Source organism: Phacochoerus africanus, chromosome 7 (assembly GCF_016906955.1).
Source record: "Phacochoerus africanus isolate WHEZ1 chromosome 7, ROS_Pafr_v1, whole genome shotgun sequence".
Classification (NCBI taxonomy): Eukaryota; Metazoa; Chordata; class Mammalia; order Artiodactyla; family Suidae; genus Phacochoerus; species Phacochoerus africanus.
In genome coordinates, this window is record NC_062550.1 from 11,703,652 (window position 1) to 11,722,005 (window position 18,354).

The 18,354-nt window shown below is 42.7% G+C and overlaps 1 protein-coding gene and 1 non-coding gene across 20 annotated transcripts in view; one reads left to right on the plus strand and one right to left on the minus strand.

Moving 5' to 3' along the window:
• The window catches only part of RBFOX2 (RNA binding fox-1 homolog 2), a 270,031-nt gene that overhangs the window by 129,128 nt on the left and 122,549 nt on the right, over nt 1-18,354 (plus strand). The gene's annotated exons all lie outside the window — the stretch shown is intronic.
• LOC125131865 (small nucleolar RNA SNORA70) lies at nt 16,278-16,412 on the minus strand. The gene has a single exon (XR_007136046.1). It is a non-coding gene; the product is annotated as a small nucleolar RNA SNORA70 (small nucleolar RNA).

Below are 18,354 nucleotides of genomic sequence, written 5' to 3' on the forward strand. Positions count from 1 at the left end.
AAATGTCACACTGTATTATTCCTCTTACCAGAGCTCTCCAGTGGCCTTCTACCTCACTCAGCATGAAAGCAGTCAGATGCCCTGCACGGGCTCTAAGGCCCTATGTGACTTGCTCCCCTGGCTGTCTTTGGCCTCCTCTTCTTCTCTACTCCTGCCCAGTCTTTGAACAGTTCAAACACACCCTTTGCCCACCTCCTTGCTCTTTCCGCAGAGAGCAGCTTGACTTCCTTGCTTACCTGAAACCTCTACTCCTTTTTTTTTTTTTTTTTTCCCACTGTACAGCAAGGGGATCAAGGTATCCTTACATGTATACATTACAGTTACATTTTTTCCCCACCCTTTGTTCTGTTGCAACATGAGTATCTAGACAAAGTTCTCAATGCTTCATGTTATCAGGGGCACCTGAGAGAAACCGTAATTCCCCACCCCTCTGCCCAACACTTCCCATTCCCTTTCCCCATCTTTCTTTTGCTCCATAGCACCTACTACCCTCTGACTCACTGTGTATTTGTTCATTGCCTTTCTCCTCCAACCAGAATGTAAGCTCCGCGAAGGCACTGCCATATCCTCTGCTCCTAGGAAGGTACCCGGTATATAGTAGGCACCGATTGGCATTTGTGGCGTGGAAAGAAGGGAGAAAGTGAAGTATTGGGGTATAATGAAGGGACCAGCCAGAAATGGAAGAAATGGCGTGATGTTTTGATAAACTGGAGGATCTCGAATACTATTAGATCACTATTCTGTAGAAAAAAAGAAATTCTTAAGTTTTCCAGTATAGCAATATGTATTTAACCTTCTTGAAAGAGTGCTTTTGGCATTGAGTTCTGTGGGTAGAAGCCAGTCTACCCTGTTTGAGGAGGGACTGAAAGCAGAGATCAATGACTATTGAGTAGTTATTGAGTAACCTCTATTAGATTGCACAGGCACGAGATAACAGGCCTTGGGACCAGGGTTTCGAAGTAAGAATAACATTTTTAGGTAGAGACGAAAGCCTTATGCGTGAATGCCGAGAGATAAGCTTCTCGTTGTATAAGAAAGTTGCCTGTTTTAATATGTATGTTTTAACACTGTTTGTCTTCTTGTTGTTGTTGTTTTTGGTCTCATTAGGGCTGCTCCTGAAGCATATGGAGGTTCCTAGGCTGCTAGGGGTTGAATCGAAGCTGTAGCTGCCGGCCTATACCTCAGGCACAGCAATGTGGGATCCCAGCCACATCTGCAACCTACCTCCCAGCTCACAGCAACACTGAATCCTTAATCCACTGAGCGAGGCCAGGGGTCAAACCCCCCATGTCCTTGTGGATCCTAGTCAGGCAGGTTCTTTACTGCTGAGCCACAACGGGTACTCCAACACTGTTTGTCTTAATGTGCATTTAATCTGTATATCTTTTGTCATTTTTCAGACTAGAATATGGAATTTTGTTGTAAAATTTTTAAATTAGGGAATAAATTTGGACTGTTGAAGCAAACATTCATTTTTTTAGTTTTTTTTTTTGGTCTTGTTTTTTTTGTCTTTTATCTTTTTAAGGCCACACCCATGGCATATGGAGGTTCCCAGTCTAGAGGTTGAATCGGAGCTACAGCTGCCGGCCTACACCACAGCAACACAGGATCTGAGCCGCATCTTCAACCTACACCACAGCTCACGGCAACGCTGGATCCTTAACCCACTGAGCAAGGCCAGGGATCAAAACGGCAACCTCATGGTTCCTAGTTGGATTTGTTTCCGCTGCGCCACAATAGGAACTCCCCCATTTTTTTTTAGATTTTAATGGAAACCTTGAAGGGGTAGAAAATTAATGTGGTGAAGCACACATAGTGGCTCAGGGGTGGAGAGGTGGGGAGTGCAGCCTATAGCTCCCAAGATGCATGTTCTTTAGTTTCTTTTTGCAGTGGATAAAGTACATTTTAGGAGTTGTTGTCTTCGTCTGCTGCTAGCTCTTTTACCATCTTGATTCTGGAAACATGTGCTGCTTTTAAACCTCGTGAGCTGGTTTCAAGCACTGCATTCTCATTCCTTCTCTGAATGTGAGCTTGCTACTCCTCTTCACAAACGCTTTTTCAGCATCCTTCACTGTGATTGAATGAGGTAACGTACAGTGCTTATAATACAAGGCCAGCATGGAATAGGCACTTCACAGATATTAGATGAAAAGTTTAATTAGATAGTCTTCATATAATGAGCTGTCTGTGTAGCAAAGTGGCCAACTAAAATATTGGGTTTGGATTCTACTTAATTCATATCTGTAGGTTTGGGGCTGTCTTATGTGTGTATTAACTCATTTGGTGTTTTATTTGCTTATTTGAATCTAGACCATTAATTTAGAGGTTAAATAATCAAAGCCTGCCTTTCCTTCTTTAAAAGAACTGTCGGTTATTTTTCCTGAGTGTGAGATGAACTCTTAATCACTGGCCAATTTAGCTAGATCGCCATATTCATGAAAATCGAATTTCATTGTGTATTACATCACATGCTGGTTTCACTTGTATTCCTGGCACGGTTGTTAACCTGCTGTGTCATCAGAACAAGTCACATGATCTTTACATTCTTGTGTCTCATCTGTAAAATGGGGATATTACTCCCCAGTGTCAATGTTGAATGCTGTATTCCTCAGATAAACTGACACCTAAATAATAGCATCTAAATCATCCTTAATGATTTATTTATTCTGTTTATTGTACTTTTTTCTTTCTTTGCCCTTTTTTTTTTTTTTAAGGGCCGCATCTATGGCATTTGGAGGTTCCCAGGCTAGGGGTTGAATCAGAGCTGCAGCTGCCAGCCTACACCACAGCCATGTGGGATCTGAGCCACATCTGCGACCTACACCACAGCTCACGGCAACACTGGATCCTTAACCCATCGATCGAGGCCAGAGATCGAACCCACATCCTCATGTATACTAGTTGAGTTCGTTACCGATGAACTACAGTGGGAACTCCTGTTTATTGTACTTTTAGTTGCCAATCAGATAAAAGGTGGTATGATATTTTTTGTCAAGATTGGCATTACAACTTAAAAGCAGATGACAGCATGCTAAGTGAAGTCAGCCATACAATGAGACACCAACATCAAAAGCTGACATGTGGAATCTGAAAAAAGGACAGACGGAACTTCTTTGCAGAACAGATGCTGACTCAGAGACATTGAAAAACTTATGGTCTCCGGAGGGGACAGTTTGGGGGTGGGGGGATGTGCTTGGGCTGTGGGATGGAAATCCTGTGCAATTGGATTGTTATGATCATTACACAACTACAGATGTGATAAATTCATTTGAGTAATAAAAAAAAAATAAGTCTACCGTGAAGGCGGTGATCTTGGAAAGAAAGCAGTCTGATTGGGATGCCCAAGCTTTTTAGTTCATTTGCTTTGTTTTTGTATTTTTTTTTTAAACTGGTGTAGATGTCTTTCACCAAGCCAGCCCCATGTCCTAAAAAGAAAGCATGGAAATTAGAAATGAAGACGACTTTGGTGATTGCCAGTCATTTCTTTAGTACCTTTGGCATATTTCCTAAGAGGCAATAGAAAAGATTTATAATGCACACCTACAATTGAACCCTCAACTAGATTCTCTTAGGCATAGTATATAATATATACATGTATGTGTATCTGGTATATAAAGTCAGGAAGTTGCTGTCATTTATTGCTTATCTGGGACAGTGAAAGTGTTTGGGCTTTGCTTCAGGCTACTAGGCTAAGGACTAGCTGAAGAAATTGGCCACCCCGAAGAATACCATTGCCATTGGGAAACAGGGAAAGTCAAAGAATAAAGAAAATTAAGCTAGTAAAAAAAAAAAAAAAGCAGATGACAGAATTGGGGGGTGCACATGTTTGGGTGTGTGGGGACAACTGCTATTGTGTGTCTATTCCCTTCTGCTATATTTCATTAGTTCTGGATGTTTGTTTGGATGTTTGTTTTTATCCTTTTGTTTTCTCATTTGATTTTATTAAATTAAGTTTATTAAAAATAATTTTCCTGGACTCATTCAAAGTCAAAATGATATTTTTGCATGTTGCTCAATATCGTGTTTCTCTGGTACTGGGTATTTGCAGATTAAATCTCATAACAGGGAAATTCTCAAGATTGTTACAGTTAGGATTGGAAAAGAGAAGGGAACAGAAATTCCTAAGTGCCTCCTGTGTGCAAGGCCAGGTCCTTTCACGACTGTTATTTCATGATCCTTATTTCACATGGTGATACAAAAGCAAGAGCCAAACCCAGTAGTTTTGCGTGAGAGTCAATACTCTTTTTTTTTTTCCCCCTTTTTTTAGGGTTGCACCCATGGTATACAGGGGTTCCCAGGCCAAGGGTCAAATTGGAGCTGGCCTACACCATAGCTGTAGCAACAACAGATCTGTGAGCCATGTCTGTGACCTGCACCACAGCTCACAGCAATGCTGGACCCTTAACCCACTGAGCAAGGCCAGGGTTCGAACCCACGTCCTCATGGATACTAGTCAGGTATGTTAACCGCTGAGCCACAGTGGGAACTCCCAGAGTCAGTACTTTTAACCAATCCACTCTAATGCTTTCTACCTAGTCTGTGATAGGTACCCTCTGAGATGGTCCCCAGTGGTTCTTACATTTTGTTATTCATGCCTTTCTGCTTTCTCTTGCCTTTGAGTGTAGGTTGGACCTATCGACTCACTTTGAACGAATAGAATATGGCAAATGTGATGGGATGTCAGTTCTAAGATTTGGTTACAGAGAGTCTGTGGCCATCATCTTAGTTGCTTCCCCTCTCTAGCTCTGTCTCAGAGTGCTTGCGTGGTGAGAAGCAAATTGCCATGTGTGAGTAGCCCTACAGAGAGGCCACGTGACAAGGAGATGATATTTAAGGCCCAGAGCCAGGTGAGTGAGCTTGGCCGTGGATCTTTGCCAGTCTAGCCTTGAAGCGGCTGTAGCCCTATCTACACTTGGATTGCATCTCATAAGAGAAACCCTGAACCACGGGCACCCAGCTAAACCCCACCTGGCCTCCTGATGCAGATAAACTGTGAGACAATAAGTGTTGTTTTAAGCTTCTGTGTTTGAGGGTGATCTGTTAATCCAGAAGTAGACAACTATAGATTGTTATATCAAAAGCGGAGTGCTTCTATAGCAGAAATCTAAAGTGTGAGAGTGACTCTGGAAGTGGACTTTGAGGAGAATGTTAGTGAAAGGTTGAAGTACCTTGGACATGTTTCTAAAACTTGGGACTTTGAAGAGATTGCCACGAAGCCTTAAAGGAAAGAAAACTGGAAGAAAGGGGATCCTTGTTATGTCGTGGCAGAAAATTTAGCCAACATTGTTATTTGTAGTTGTGCGAAAATCAGGAAAGGTGCCTAAACTGGGAGATCTCACGAAGTATATTTCTAAGCAAAACATTCAAGATGCCCTCGCTTTCTTCTTGCTGCTTATAGTAGAGTATGAGAAGAGAGAAATAAGTTGAGGGAAGGACTGTTAAACACAAAAGGAGCCAAGACTTGATAGTTTTGAAATTTTTCTTTTTCTGCATGGCACAGGATGGTAAAATTAAGACACAGGTTTCTAGCCAAGATCAGTTCAAGGGCACTGCCAGAAGAATGGCGATCTGTAGATGAAGCTGAGGATGTGGCTGTAAAACCTTTTAAGACCCAGAAAAACCAAAGGTAGTGCCTTAAGAGTCACATGGAAATCTTCTCAATCAAGCAAATAGGACTTCTAGCTGTTGTAGCAGGAGCTTAAGGTAGAGAAGGCTTACGGTGAAGATATTAGTGGTTATAGCTTTTGTCTAATGCAGAGAATCTCAGTGAGATCCACAGCAGGCTCACTGCAACCAACTGAAAAAGGAGGAGAAACAATTCAGAACGAAAAGAGGCCATTGAGCCCCCAAAATTGTTCTGGCAGGAAGCAGGCTGAGAAAATTACTCAGCTGCTAACACATGCTACCTTTCATGAGAAAGGAAGGCTGATTCAGAGGCAAGAGCCATGGAGAACGACTCCCCCAGCCTGGAGACCTAAGCAAGGAACTCCCACCATTTGCCTGGCTAGATTTCAGAATCGCTATGGACCAGTGGCTCTTTTGTGCCTCCCCTTTCCCTCAACCCTTTGGAGATTACAAGAGATTTCAGGGTAATAGAAGCCAAAAGAGGGCAGGTGAGAAAGTGCTCTGATACCATGCCATCTAGGCCAGTCTTTCCAGAATGCCATGTCCATTGCTAAGTCACTCTTCTTTTGGCTTTTGTTACAGATCTAGTTACTGAGTGTATGTGAGAGAGGCAAAGCAATTAGGAGATTTCCCACCACCACATTTTGCCCACCTTGCACTATCAGTATCAGGGAACTTTCTCTTCCATGACTGTACATGAAGCAGTTGCCTCCCTCTATCAGGCCAGCCTCTCAGATTTGTACTAGGTCCCATTTCTGCCAGCCTGCTTAGGATCTGGCCCCAGTAGTTCCTTCTTTCCTTTCTCTCTGGGATCAGTACATTTTCTCTCTTTACTAAATTAGTCCCATTAACATACAATTAAGCAGTTCTTTCACCCGCTTGGAAGTAATACTCTTAACCTCACTTTTCTGCTTCCAGCTCCTGCTAAATTTCTTTTCCCTTAAGCAGAACTCAGTAACATTGCCTCTCTTTGCTCACCCCGGTTCTCCTCTCTTAAGCCCACTCAATTAGGTTGTCATTGCGGCCACGCCACTGAAATGGCTCTCATCAGTATCACCGGTGGGTGGTCGGGTCTCAGTCCTCATCTCACCTGAGCTGCCTGCAGGGCAGAGCGTGGCTGATGGTCCCCTCCTCTGTGTGGCACTTTCTTGGTGCAAGGCTTCTAGGACTTCGCACTCTCCTGGCTTTCCTCTTAGCTCATTAGTGACTTTTTCTCAGCTTTAAAGTCGTAATATTCTGAGCCAAGTCTTTGGACCTCTTTTCTTAATTCATTTATTTAGTGATTTCATCTAGTCTTGTGGATTTAACTCTCAGTTAACCAGGACAAATAGTGAAAAGCATTTATCATTTGAATCCATGGGCCTGCTAATCTTTTTATCTTGTTTAACTCTTAGCACTAATTTAAGAAATAAGAAATGGTGGTAAAAAACAACTTTATTAGGAGAAAAAAATACATTCATGCAACTAATGACACATCATCTCTCCTGTAGTGACTACAAGTCTCAGTTGAATACTGTTCATGTTTTTTTTTTTAAATCTTTTTTGCAGTACTTCATTCTTTTTCTATTCTATTTGTATCCTCTTTTTTTCTTTCTATTCTTTGAGACTCATGCTTATGGTTGAAAGAGTAGATTATTCTCTTCCTAGTTCTGTATTTATCCCTGCAAATTCATTTCCTGGCTGTGTGAGGAATTGAGGAATTGCCTTACTAATTTGCAATCTTGTAGCTGAAGCTTTTCCTGTAAAGTGAAATCATTCATTGTATTAATATGAAGAAAGTAGACAGAGGCTCTCCTCCACCCATTCTTTTTTAAGGATCGATTCTGACTCTCTTATCACTGCTTCTACCCCTTCTTCAGCCTTGTTAATAGTACAAAATCCCTTTGAGTATTTATTTTAACAAGGGCTTTAAAATCTATTAATAATTGAAAATACATTGAGCTGAGAAGAGCATTAACAGTTTTTCCAGGGACAGAAAGAATCAGTGACTTTCTTTGAAATCCAAATAATATGGTCTTGATTTCTCTTCCTTTTCCGTCTATGAAAATACATTGAAATTCAGCCCTATTCTTCCTAATAGCGCAAACCAAAGCAAGTTTTTTGCTGAGTAGTATTCAAGCCAATCTCAAGCTTGCTCTAAAATTGTCACACTATGTCTGTGCTGTGAGTTTTAGGTTCTGTGTCAGTGCTGGTACCATTTTGACCCTTTGTTCTGCTCCTTCTCCTTTTGTAGCTCTCCACCTGTGCAGATCTGAACCTTCTAGATATATGTTTTACTGACTCATGCTATCCCAATTTTTATTCCCTATTTTCTGGTTTTGAAAGCACACGCCTCAAAAAAACTTCCTTTGAATGTAATTTAATTGCTTACGAACAGTCATTCATTAACCTGGGATATATCTGTTTTGTAAATTCTGATTCCAGATTCCAAATATATCCCTAATAGATTCTAGCTTAATTTATAAGCAGTATTTAGAATGATCAATCCAAATAATTTTTTCATTTCTAGATCATCTATAGATACCAGTTACCTTTGTGTGTGTATATATAGACACATATATCTGCCTTCAGCATTTGCCAGTTATGAACTGTATCAAGTACATTTTGTTACTTTCTAAGAGAAGAAAGAATACTGTTACATGTCCTTTCGGTGAGACAAGATGATCCCAATTCTGGTTGCAAAATACTGCATGAAGGCATTCTTTCTGTTGAACTGGATGAGAATACCATAGTTCTTTTTTGTCCTTAGAAATATATTGTTCAGGAGTTCTCAACATGGCTCAGTGGAAAGAAATCTGACTAGTATCCATGAGGACTCAGGTTTGATCCTTGGCCTCTCGAGCTCAGTGGGTTAGGATCTGGTGTTTCTGTGAGCTGTGGTGTAGTCACAGATGAGGCTGCCATCTGGTTTTGCTGTAGCCGTGGCATAGACCGGTGGCTACAGCTCCAATAAGACCCCTAGCCTGGGAACCTTCATATGCTGCAGGTGCAGCCCTAAAAAGACAAAAACAAAACAAAACAAAACAAGAAAGAAAGAAAAGAAAAAAAGAAAGAAATACATTGTTGGAGTTCCCGTTAGGGCTCAGCGGAACGACTAGGAACCTTGAGGTTGTGGGTTCAATCCCTGGCCTTGCTCAGTGGGTTAAGGATCTGGCATTGCCATGAGCTGTGGTGTAGGTTGCAGATGCGGCTCAGATCTGGCATTGCTGTGGCTGTGGCGTAGGCCAGTGGCTACAGCTCCGATATGACCCCTAGCCTGGGAACCTCCATGTGCTGTAGGTGGGGCCCTCAAAAGACAAAAAAGAAATATATTGTTCACTTATGGATTCTTGACTTTATTGAAGATTATATCCTAAGTTAGAATATAATCATCTAAAGAAACATAGTCTCAAGATTTTGCTTCTGTATCAAACTTCACCATCATCATTAGAGTTTAGAGTGCTGCTGTATTTGCATTCATATTTTAGTTCATCTAATAATTGTGAAACATTTTCCTCTGTTTTTCTTTGTCATTATGGGTGGGAAGTGAAAAACTGAAATCTTTTTTTTTTTTTTTCTTGGCCATGTCTTTGGCATGCTGAAATTCCCAGACTGGGGATCAAACCTGTGCCACAGCAGTGACAATGCTGGATCCTTAACCTGCTAGGCTACCAGGGAACTCCCTGAATTCTTAACTGTATTCAATGGGAAATGAGCAAATGGGGGAAAAAGAAGGCACCTCTCATCTTTAATGCCTTCTTGAAAGATGCAATACTTTGCACAGTGAATTACAAAGACCAAAGGATGATGTGTTAGTGATAATTTATTTCACTATTGCCTCTTTCTTCTAAATGAGTATACCGTTGGCCTCTTATTTTATTACTTTAGTCATTTTTTTAAACGTGGTTGGTTGAGAATAATTAATGAGTAAAGGTTGGTGAAAAATCAGAATGTTTCAAAATATAGGAAAAGGAGTTCCCATCATGGCGCAGCAGAAGCGAATCCGACTAGGAACCATGAGGTTGCAGGCTCATCCCTGGCCTCGCTTAGTGGGTTAAGGATCCGGCGTTGCCGTGAGCTGTGGTGTAGGTCACAGACGTGGCTTGGATCTGGCAGTGCTGTGGCTGTGGCGTAGGCTGGTGGCCACAGCTCTGATCAGACCCCTAGCTTGGGAACCTCCATATGCCGTGGGTACGGCTCTAAAAGGACAAAAGACAAAAAAAAAAAAAAGGAAAATAAGATCCCTAAAATCTCATAATGTGGCTTAGATTTATTAAAGAGTTTAGGGGAGTTTCTCCTGTGGCACAGTGGGTTAAGGATCTGGCCTTGCCACAGCTGAGGCGTAAGTTTGCATCTTTGGCTCAGATTCCATCCCTGGCCCAGGAACTTTGTATGCTGTGGGTGCAGCCAATAAACAAACAGGCAAACAAACAAATAAATAAATAGGTTTAGGGAACCCATATGTTAACTGCAAGATAGAATGTGTTGTTATTTTAAAGGACATTTTCTTTTTTTTGTTTTTTGTTTTTTTTCCCCAGGGGGAGGATAGGAAGAACTTCTAAGAAAGAATAAGTCATGAAATAGAAATCCTTACCTATAGAACTGTTCAAAAAAGCAAAGCTGGGCCCAGTGGACTCTGATGGTGTACTGGAACTTAAATACTGTCTATGTGTGATGATTCTCAAATAGTTCCCTGTCGGCCAGACCTCTCCCAGGAAGTTTATTGACAGCCGCCTCCTTGATGTTTCCGTACCTGATAGTTACTTCAGACTGCGCCTGTCCAAGCTGAACCCCTGGTCTCCTCTTGCCTTCTCCCAGTCCCTAGCCTGAGAGGAGATGCACGGCTGTCCTTCTTCTCAGCTGACATCTTCCACTGCTCGGGCCAGAAGAAACTCGGACTCTCCTTCCTCCTTCACACTGGTCTTATTAATCAGCAAATCCTCTAGGCTCTGCCTTCAAAAACCACCTAAACCTAGTCCCTTTTCACTGACTCTACTCTTGCTCTCCTGTGCACCATCCGCTGTTGTCTGTATTAGTGTCATTGTCCCCTCTTTGGTCTCCCTGCTTTCACCATGGACTCCAAGTAATTTATTCTGAACACAATTTATTCTGACTTAAACGTTTACAAATATAAATCTGATCATGCTCAGAAATCCAGACCTGGGTTTCACTCAGAGAAAAAGTCAGAGTCCCTCCAAGGCTGTGGTTGAGCTGGCTCCTGGGCACCTCTTTGACGTCTGCCTCCCTCCCTCTTCTTCCCATTTCTCACTCCAGCCACAGTTGGCCTTCTTGCTGGTCCCCAAGCCCTCCAGGCACTTTGCAGTTCCTCTTTCGTCCTTCTTTTCTGTTTTCTTCTCTTCTCAGCCACATCTGTGGCATCTGGAAGCTCCCGGGCTAGGGGTCCTATTGGAGCTTCACTGAGGCCTACACCATAGCTGTGGCAATGCTGGATCCTTAACCCACTGAGCAAGGCCAGGAAGCAAACCTGCACCCTTGCAGACACTATGTTGGGTTCTTAACCTGCTGAGCCACAATGGAAACTCCTCATTTAGTTTGTTTTTTTTTTTTTTGTCATTCTACTTTAAATTCTCCATAGCCCTTACCATCTTTTGGTATGTTATAAAAACATCTTTTTTTTTTTTACTGTTTTCCTCTCCTGTAGAGATTTTTGTGTGGTTTGTTCATTGCTGTATCCCCAGGGTCTAGAACAGTGAATTGTACTCAGTAAATATTTGTCAAGTGGGTGCTAAGTTCCAGGGGTCTTCTGCTTGTTACTTTTTCACTAACAAGGAAATACTTAGTAACCATAGAAGCTTATAGTTCAGAACTCTCTTCCTGTTTGTCATCATCATTTTCTCTTTTACTAGGACCACTTGTTTCTGGGTGTGTGATGCAGTAGTGCTTCAGTGTGCAGGCTTTGGATTCAAATCGACGGTTTCAGACATGGCTCTGTGGCATTCTGTCTTAATGACATCAGGAATATTACTGTGCTTTTTCACTTATAAAATTAGAACAAAAGTAGGATCTATCTCAGGTTATTTTGAGATGGTAAAAGCTCTCAGAACAGTTCCTGGTACGTAGTAAATGTTCAATTTACATTAGTTATTATAATTGTTACTTTCTAGACCTGTCCTAACTATCTGAGTCAGCTACACTCCCAGGTGGCAGTACTGAGAACTCGGGTATGGGGGTTCCAGATGTGGCACCGTGGGTTAAGAATCTGACTGCAGGAGCTTGGGTCGCTGTGGAGGTGCTGGTTTGACCCCAGGCCTGGTGCAGGTAGTTAAAGGATCTGGCATTCAGCTGTGACTTGGATTCAACAACCCTGGCCTAGGAATTTCCATATGCCGCGAGTGTAAAATTTTAAATTAAAAATATATATGGGGAGTTCCCGTCGTGGCGCAGTGGTTAACGAATCCAACTAGGAACCATGAGGTTGCGGGTTCGGTCCCTGCCCTTGCTCAGTGGGTTAACGATCCGGCGTTGCCGTGAGCTGTGGTGTAGGTTGCAGACGCTGCTTGGATCTTGCGTTGCTGTGGCTCTGGCGTAGGCTGGCAGCTACAGCTCCGATTCGACCCCTGGCCTGGGAACCTCCATATGCCGCGGGAGTGGCCCAAGAAATAGCAACAACAACAACAACAAAAAAGACAAAAAGACAAAAAAAAATATATATATATATGTATGTTGGGTCCTTCTTTCTCCTTTTCACTTCCATCTTTCTCTTCATGATTTAAACTTGAGTTCTTTCCACTTCCAGCCCTCTTCTAGCTCTTTACACTCTTTCCTTCCCCTTCCTTTCTCCCCCCTCTCCTTTCAGCAAGTATTTACTAAGCACTTACTTCCCCTTCCCCATTCCATTTTAAATCCTGTTATGTTTCCTTTTCCTTGTCTCCATCCCTTTATTCCACTTAAAAATAAATTTACCTTCCTTATGATTGATTGACTGGAATTACATTCGTATCAGGGAAAATGTCGTACATGTTGAAATGAAATTATATTTTTAAAAGTTGCACCCCCAAAAAATTGCACCAGTCACTGACACCCTTGGAAGTACTTCTCCTTCCTCTGAATCTCCATAGACGTCTCCACTTTCTTAGTGGATTAAATTTGCCTTCTGCTAACAATATGCAAGATGGTTTGAAAAAAAACACATCATTTCTTGTTTAATTACATTGGCATTATTATTATTATTATAATTTGCTGCTATTTTAACTATCTCATTCTCTGTTTATTTCAGATGTGTGGTAGTTCAGGTACATTCCTGGTTCCGTGGACTCATGTTCTCTCCTCCTACTCCTGATTACATTGCTGGGCTCTTGTGGGCTGGTCTGGAAACCCAGCCACCGTTTATAAACATGTGTGTGTCTGTGTGTGCGTCTGTGTGTCTGTGTGTGTCTGTATTTCTTTTAATGGGGAAATGTGATCAGAATTCCAAATGACTGAAATAAAAATGAATTTTTAGAATGTGACCCAATCTCAGAGAGATTGTATATTGGCTATAATATTCTTTTCAGAGCAGACAAGATGGACCCAGTTAGGCATCCATTTGATGGGATTTCTCTTTGAGACTCTAAGGGACTTTCATCTGTAAGACACGCTTTAGTATCTTTTGGTGTCTAAGAATAGTATTCTTTTTGCTCCCTTTTCTTGGTATAATCTTTTTTCTGGGTATATTTCATAAACAAGTTTAAGACAATTGAAGTGCTAATTAAAAGTGTGCTCCCCTTTATATTTATAAACCTGAGTTCTTCCTACTCTTTTTTCTGTTATATATTTAGCCCGTTCACTCATGCATATGTGGATGACTGGCAGTCACTGTTTTGGGAGAGGACAGCACTATAAGGCATAATTAAAACTGCCAGAGTTCTACTTTTAAATATTGGTAATTTGTATTTTTTCAGTAAAGTTTATTTTCCTTTGAACCCTTAAGATTTACTACTTTTTGAGAGTTCTCTTGTGCTGCAGCGTGCTAAGGACCCAGCGTTGGCACTGCAGCAGCCTGGGTCACTGCTGTGGTGCAGATTTGATCCCTAGCTTGGGAACTTCCTTAGCCACCACCCAAAAAAAGATTGACCTTTTTTTCATTAATTTAAATAAATATGTTTAAAAATTTTATTTCTGAATCGGGCAATAAAACCCTTTACTTTTATCTTTTAATTTTTATTTTTGGCCACAGCATGTGGAGTTTTGTTGCCAGGGATCAAACCTGTGCCACAGCTGTAACCAGAGCAACAGCAGTGACAGTACTGGCTCCTTCACCTGCTGAGCCACCAGGGGACTCTGCTTTACTTTTTTTACTGTTTCACCAAACAGTATGCATTAGATTTCTTAAAATTTGATCATGAAAAATTCTATTCTGTTTTGCCAATAAAATGTAAAAATTTAAATGTCAGGTCATACGCTCTCAGAGAATAAGAAGGGGCTAGGACAGGAGGCAAGCAAAAAGGGGTATTAGGACTTGGCCAGTTTCTTACAATGGCAGTCTGCTTCTTTAAGGTGTGGGCTGCAAAACAGACACACACACACCCTCTGAGCATTTGTTATTTGCAGTTGTTGTGCATAGTTTGGGAACTAGGTAAAGGATATGTTACTTTCCTAAGCAAGTTTTTCTTTTTGTTTGGTTTTGGTTTGGGGGGGGGGGTTCTATTTTTGGCTGCCCTGTGGCATATGGAGTTCCAGGCAGGGATCAGATCCAAGCTACAGTTGCAACCTACACCACAGCTGCGGCAATGCCAGAACCAGCTTTGGCCACTATGCTGGGCCAGGGATTGAACCTGCATCCTGGTGCTGCAGAGACACCACTGATCCCGTTGTGCCACAGCAGTAACTCCCAGAATCAAGTTTGGACAACTTATTTATTATTTGATTAAAAGTTTGTTGAGTTTCAGCTATGTGTAGGTATGTTGTAATTTGCCATGTAAAGCATTAACTGGATTTTTGCTTAAACTAGAGCTAGCCAATGGCCCCATTCTCATTCTTTAACAGAAAGAAAAGAAAAAGAAGAGGGAGTAAGATGTGTTTCTGCTTTAGGTATAAGTTAAACTCTCCTTTGGATCACCTTGCCGAAAGACTTCAGTGCCTCTTCCCTCAGTCGCTGTGGCTGCTCTAACAAATGACCACAGACAGGCAGCTTAAACAAAGCAAATTTCTCTCTCATAGTTCTGGAGGTTGGGAAGTCTAAGGTCAAGGTGCCTGCAAGGCAGGTTTTATTCTGAGGCACCTTCTTTCTCATGGCTGCAGGCTGCTGCCGTCTCCCCGTGTGCTGGCCTGACCTCTTGCCTGTGCACACGACAGGGGAGAGCAGGAGCAGGAGGGCACGGGGGCTCTCTGCTGCCTCTTCTTAGAAGGACACTAAGCCTATCAGGCCATGGACCGAGAGGCCCTGTCACCTAATACAGCTATGCCTCGTGGGGGATAGGACTTCCCCACGTGAATTTTGCATGGGAGGGACCCACCAACCTTCAGACCATAGCGTAGCACTTGTCTTCCCAATTCATCCAAAGTTTGAGTCTTTACTGTATACTGACTGCCTTTCAAGTCCTGCCACTGTCTAGCTCTGCAAACTCAGAAATGACTTGACCTCACCAGGGCGTTTCTTTATTAGTTAAACAGGGGTGTCAAACGTGGCTACCACGATTCGTTGTAACTCCATCAATATCAATTCCATTTCATTTCTCTCTTCTTTTCCTCTTTCCTTGGCATATTTAGGATTGTGTGTCACGTTTCCCCTGTTTTTACCCTTCTTTTGCTCTCCATTTGTTTCTTTGTATTTTTACGTCTTGTGGTATCTCCATTCGCCCCTTCCCTGAATTGGACACATTTCCTAAGAACTTATAAGTTTACCACATTTACTAGCTCTTTTAAAGGTTTAGCAAAAAGATGGAATGTTTTGTCTTTCTTTCTGGTGAATATAGCACACCTTTCAGCTAGATTGACTCAAGGTAAGTTGTTTTTTAGTCATTTCAGAAAATATCTGGGTTGCTTTCCTATGGTCTCCTCAGAGCATTTTTCTGAGAATTTAGGCCAAGGGCGGATGGAATGTTGCTCTTCGTGTACGCTTTTACTAAAGCAGCTAGGTCACGGAGGGAGATGGGTGAGCACGGATTGACGACGATGACAGTGACGGTCTTTTTGAGCCATACTGACTTGGAGGGCAGTACCGCAGTAGCTTCTCTGTTTAAAAGAAGAAGTGAAAGCAGCTTTTGAACAGGACAGTTAATGTCTCAGGGCCCCCACGTTGAGGTTCAGACTGAAGGTCACAGGAAAACCGTTTTCATTTTTTGGATAGGAAAGTAGGATTTATTGGTGGCATGAGTAAGGAGAGAACAGCGCCAAGGGTGTCATGAGAGCAGGGCCTCCCGTTTGTCCTGGAGGCTACAGTTGGGGATATATTTGGCCCCACAGCCGCCAGGGATGAACTGCTTTTCTGCCCCATGTTTTTAAATTCATCCACATTAAACTTAGTAAATCCCTGCTTCTTGGAAATGTGGATGTTCTGGTGTCCAGGGAACTTGAACTTGGCGCCGCATAGGGCCTCAATCACTTGATTCCATAGCTTGGTATGGGTGACATTGTGACTTGGCCGCTGTGCCCTGAGGCTTCCGAAGGCACAGGCGTACCTGTCTGGAGTCCAGACTGGCAACAGCGTGCCAGCCATGAAGTCCGCTGGAAAGGGCTGTCTCCAGGGTCCCTCAGGGCAACCTGTACAGGCCCTGGGCTGCAGACACTACCCAGGAGGCTGCTGTTTGCAGCAACTGCACACTGGGCCCCCACAAGGAAGAGAGCACGGGTGGCTTAATTGGCTGCTTGTTATGGACTTTGCGCTCTTGAGGGTAGGAAAGACTTTGTGCTCTCCCTTCTCATTTCTCCCTTTTGATCTCTGACCCAAGAAAGTAGTTGTTCCACAGTCTCAATGGCTTTTCTCCTTTTGTGACTATCAGCAAAGAATGATGAAGTCAGCTTCACAGGATATAAAAAAATGTGGGTAACGTGGGTGCAAGACTGTATTGGTGCTGACATTCCCATGGCGGATGGAGAAAGTTTGCCAGAAACAGTGTCACTTGGACTATAATAAGAACTAGATTATGAGTGGGGAGAGGTCTTATCCTAGTCTTCATAGAAATCTTTAGTCTGATGGGCTTAGTCTTTTTTTTTTTTTTTGTCTTCTTCGGGCCATATCTGCAGCATGTGGGAATTCCCAGATTAGGGGTCATATCAGCACTGCAGCTGCTGGCCTACAGCACAGCCACAGCAATGCCAGATCTGAGGCACATCTGTGACCTATGCCACAGCTTGAGGCAATGCCGGATCCTTAACCCACTGAGCGAGGCCAGGGATTAAACCTGCATCCTCATGGATACCAGTGGGGTTCGTAATCCCTGAGTCACAATGGGAACTCCATGATGGGCACAGTCTTAAGAAACAAATCATTCAGAAACAAAATATGCACATTTTAAAGTCATTTGTTCTTGGAGTTGCTGTTGTAGCTCAGTGGATTAAGAATCTGACTAGTATCCATGAGGACGTGGGTTCGATCCCTGGCCTCCCTCAGTGGGTTAAGGATCTGGTGTTGTGGTGGGCTGTGGTGTAGATCATAGATGCGACTTGGAGCTGGCATTCCTGTGGCGGTGGTGTAGGCCGGCAGCTGCAGCTCCGATTCGACCCCTAGCCTGGGAAGCTTCATGGTCCGCAGGTGCCGCCTTCAAAAGAAAATAAAAATAAAGTCGTTTCTTCTAGAATGAGAACATCTATTAACTCTCCCACGTGGTAACGGGTATTGTGGCGATGGTGGTAGTAATTATGAGGATGCTGATTAGCAGCTACTGATTTTTGACTGCCTACTACTTGCCAGGCTTTCTACTGAACACTTAACAGTGTAGGTTGCAGGTACAGCTCCAATCCAACCCCTAGCTTGGGAACTTCCGTATGCCAAGGGTGCAGCCCTAAAAAAAACAAACACACAGAAAAGACTCCATCATTTTCATCTTGGCCTCTTTCTGTAGGCTATCTGTTTTTCCCCATTTTCAGCACGACCAGGCTCTATTTCAGTGTAATAATTCCTTGCCCCCCCCACCACCACCGACGTCACCATTTCCATGTATTTCCGTCATTGCCTATTGACATCACACTCAATCCAAAGCCCGCTTAACTGTTGTTGAGAACTCCTTTCCTCCTCCACGGGCCTTCACAACCTCCCACTCTTTTTTCCTTCCTTTCTTTTACTTCCACATCCCTTTTGTCCCCCTCCTCCAACCATTCAGTGCACATCACTTAGGGAAACCCAGGTATATGTATATTTCAGAGCATGGGTCTTGAAAGATGTGTATGCACCTTCATCTTATCTCCCTGGGCAATTAACACTAGTGAAAATAGTGACCTTTTAGACTAGCTTCCAAGGGAGGGAGCAACATACTAGCTCCCCCAGGATGCTGCTGAGTGGAAGCCAACTGGCATCAAGAAGTAAGAGCAAGAAGAGTCAACCTTTACAATGCACCGTTCCAAAGTATGGAAGTGAATGGAAGCGAGAGAAGCAAGGGGAGAGGAAGTGGCACTGACTCTAATGTGGAAAAGGTTTATTAAAAAGAGAATAATGGCAATACATGGGGAGCCCGGTGAGTTGTTTTCTTTAACTTTCATGTTCTTTGTAGCCATGTCCCTCACTGCATTGGGAAGTGGATTGAGTCATGTTTCTTTACACATCTCTGAATAAAAGGTCAAAAGAATGTCATTCATTACACCCTTGTTGCCTCC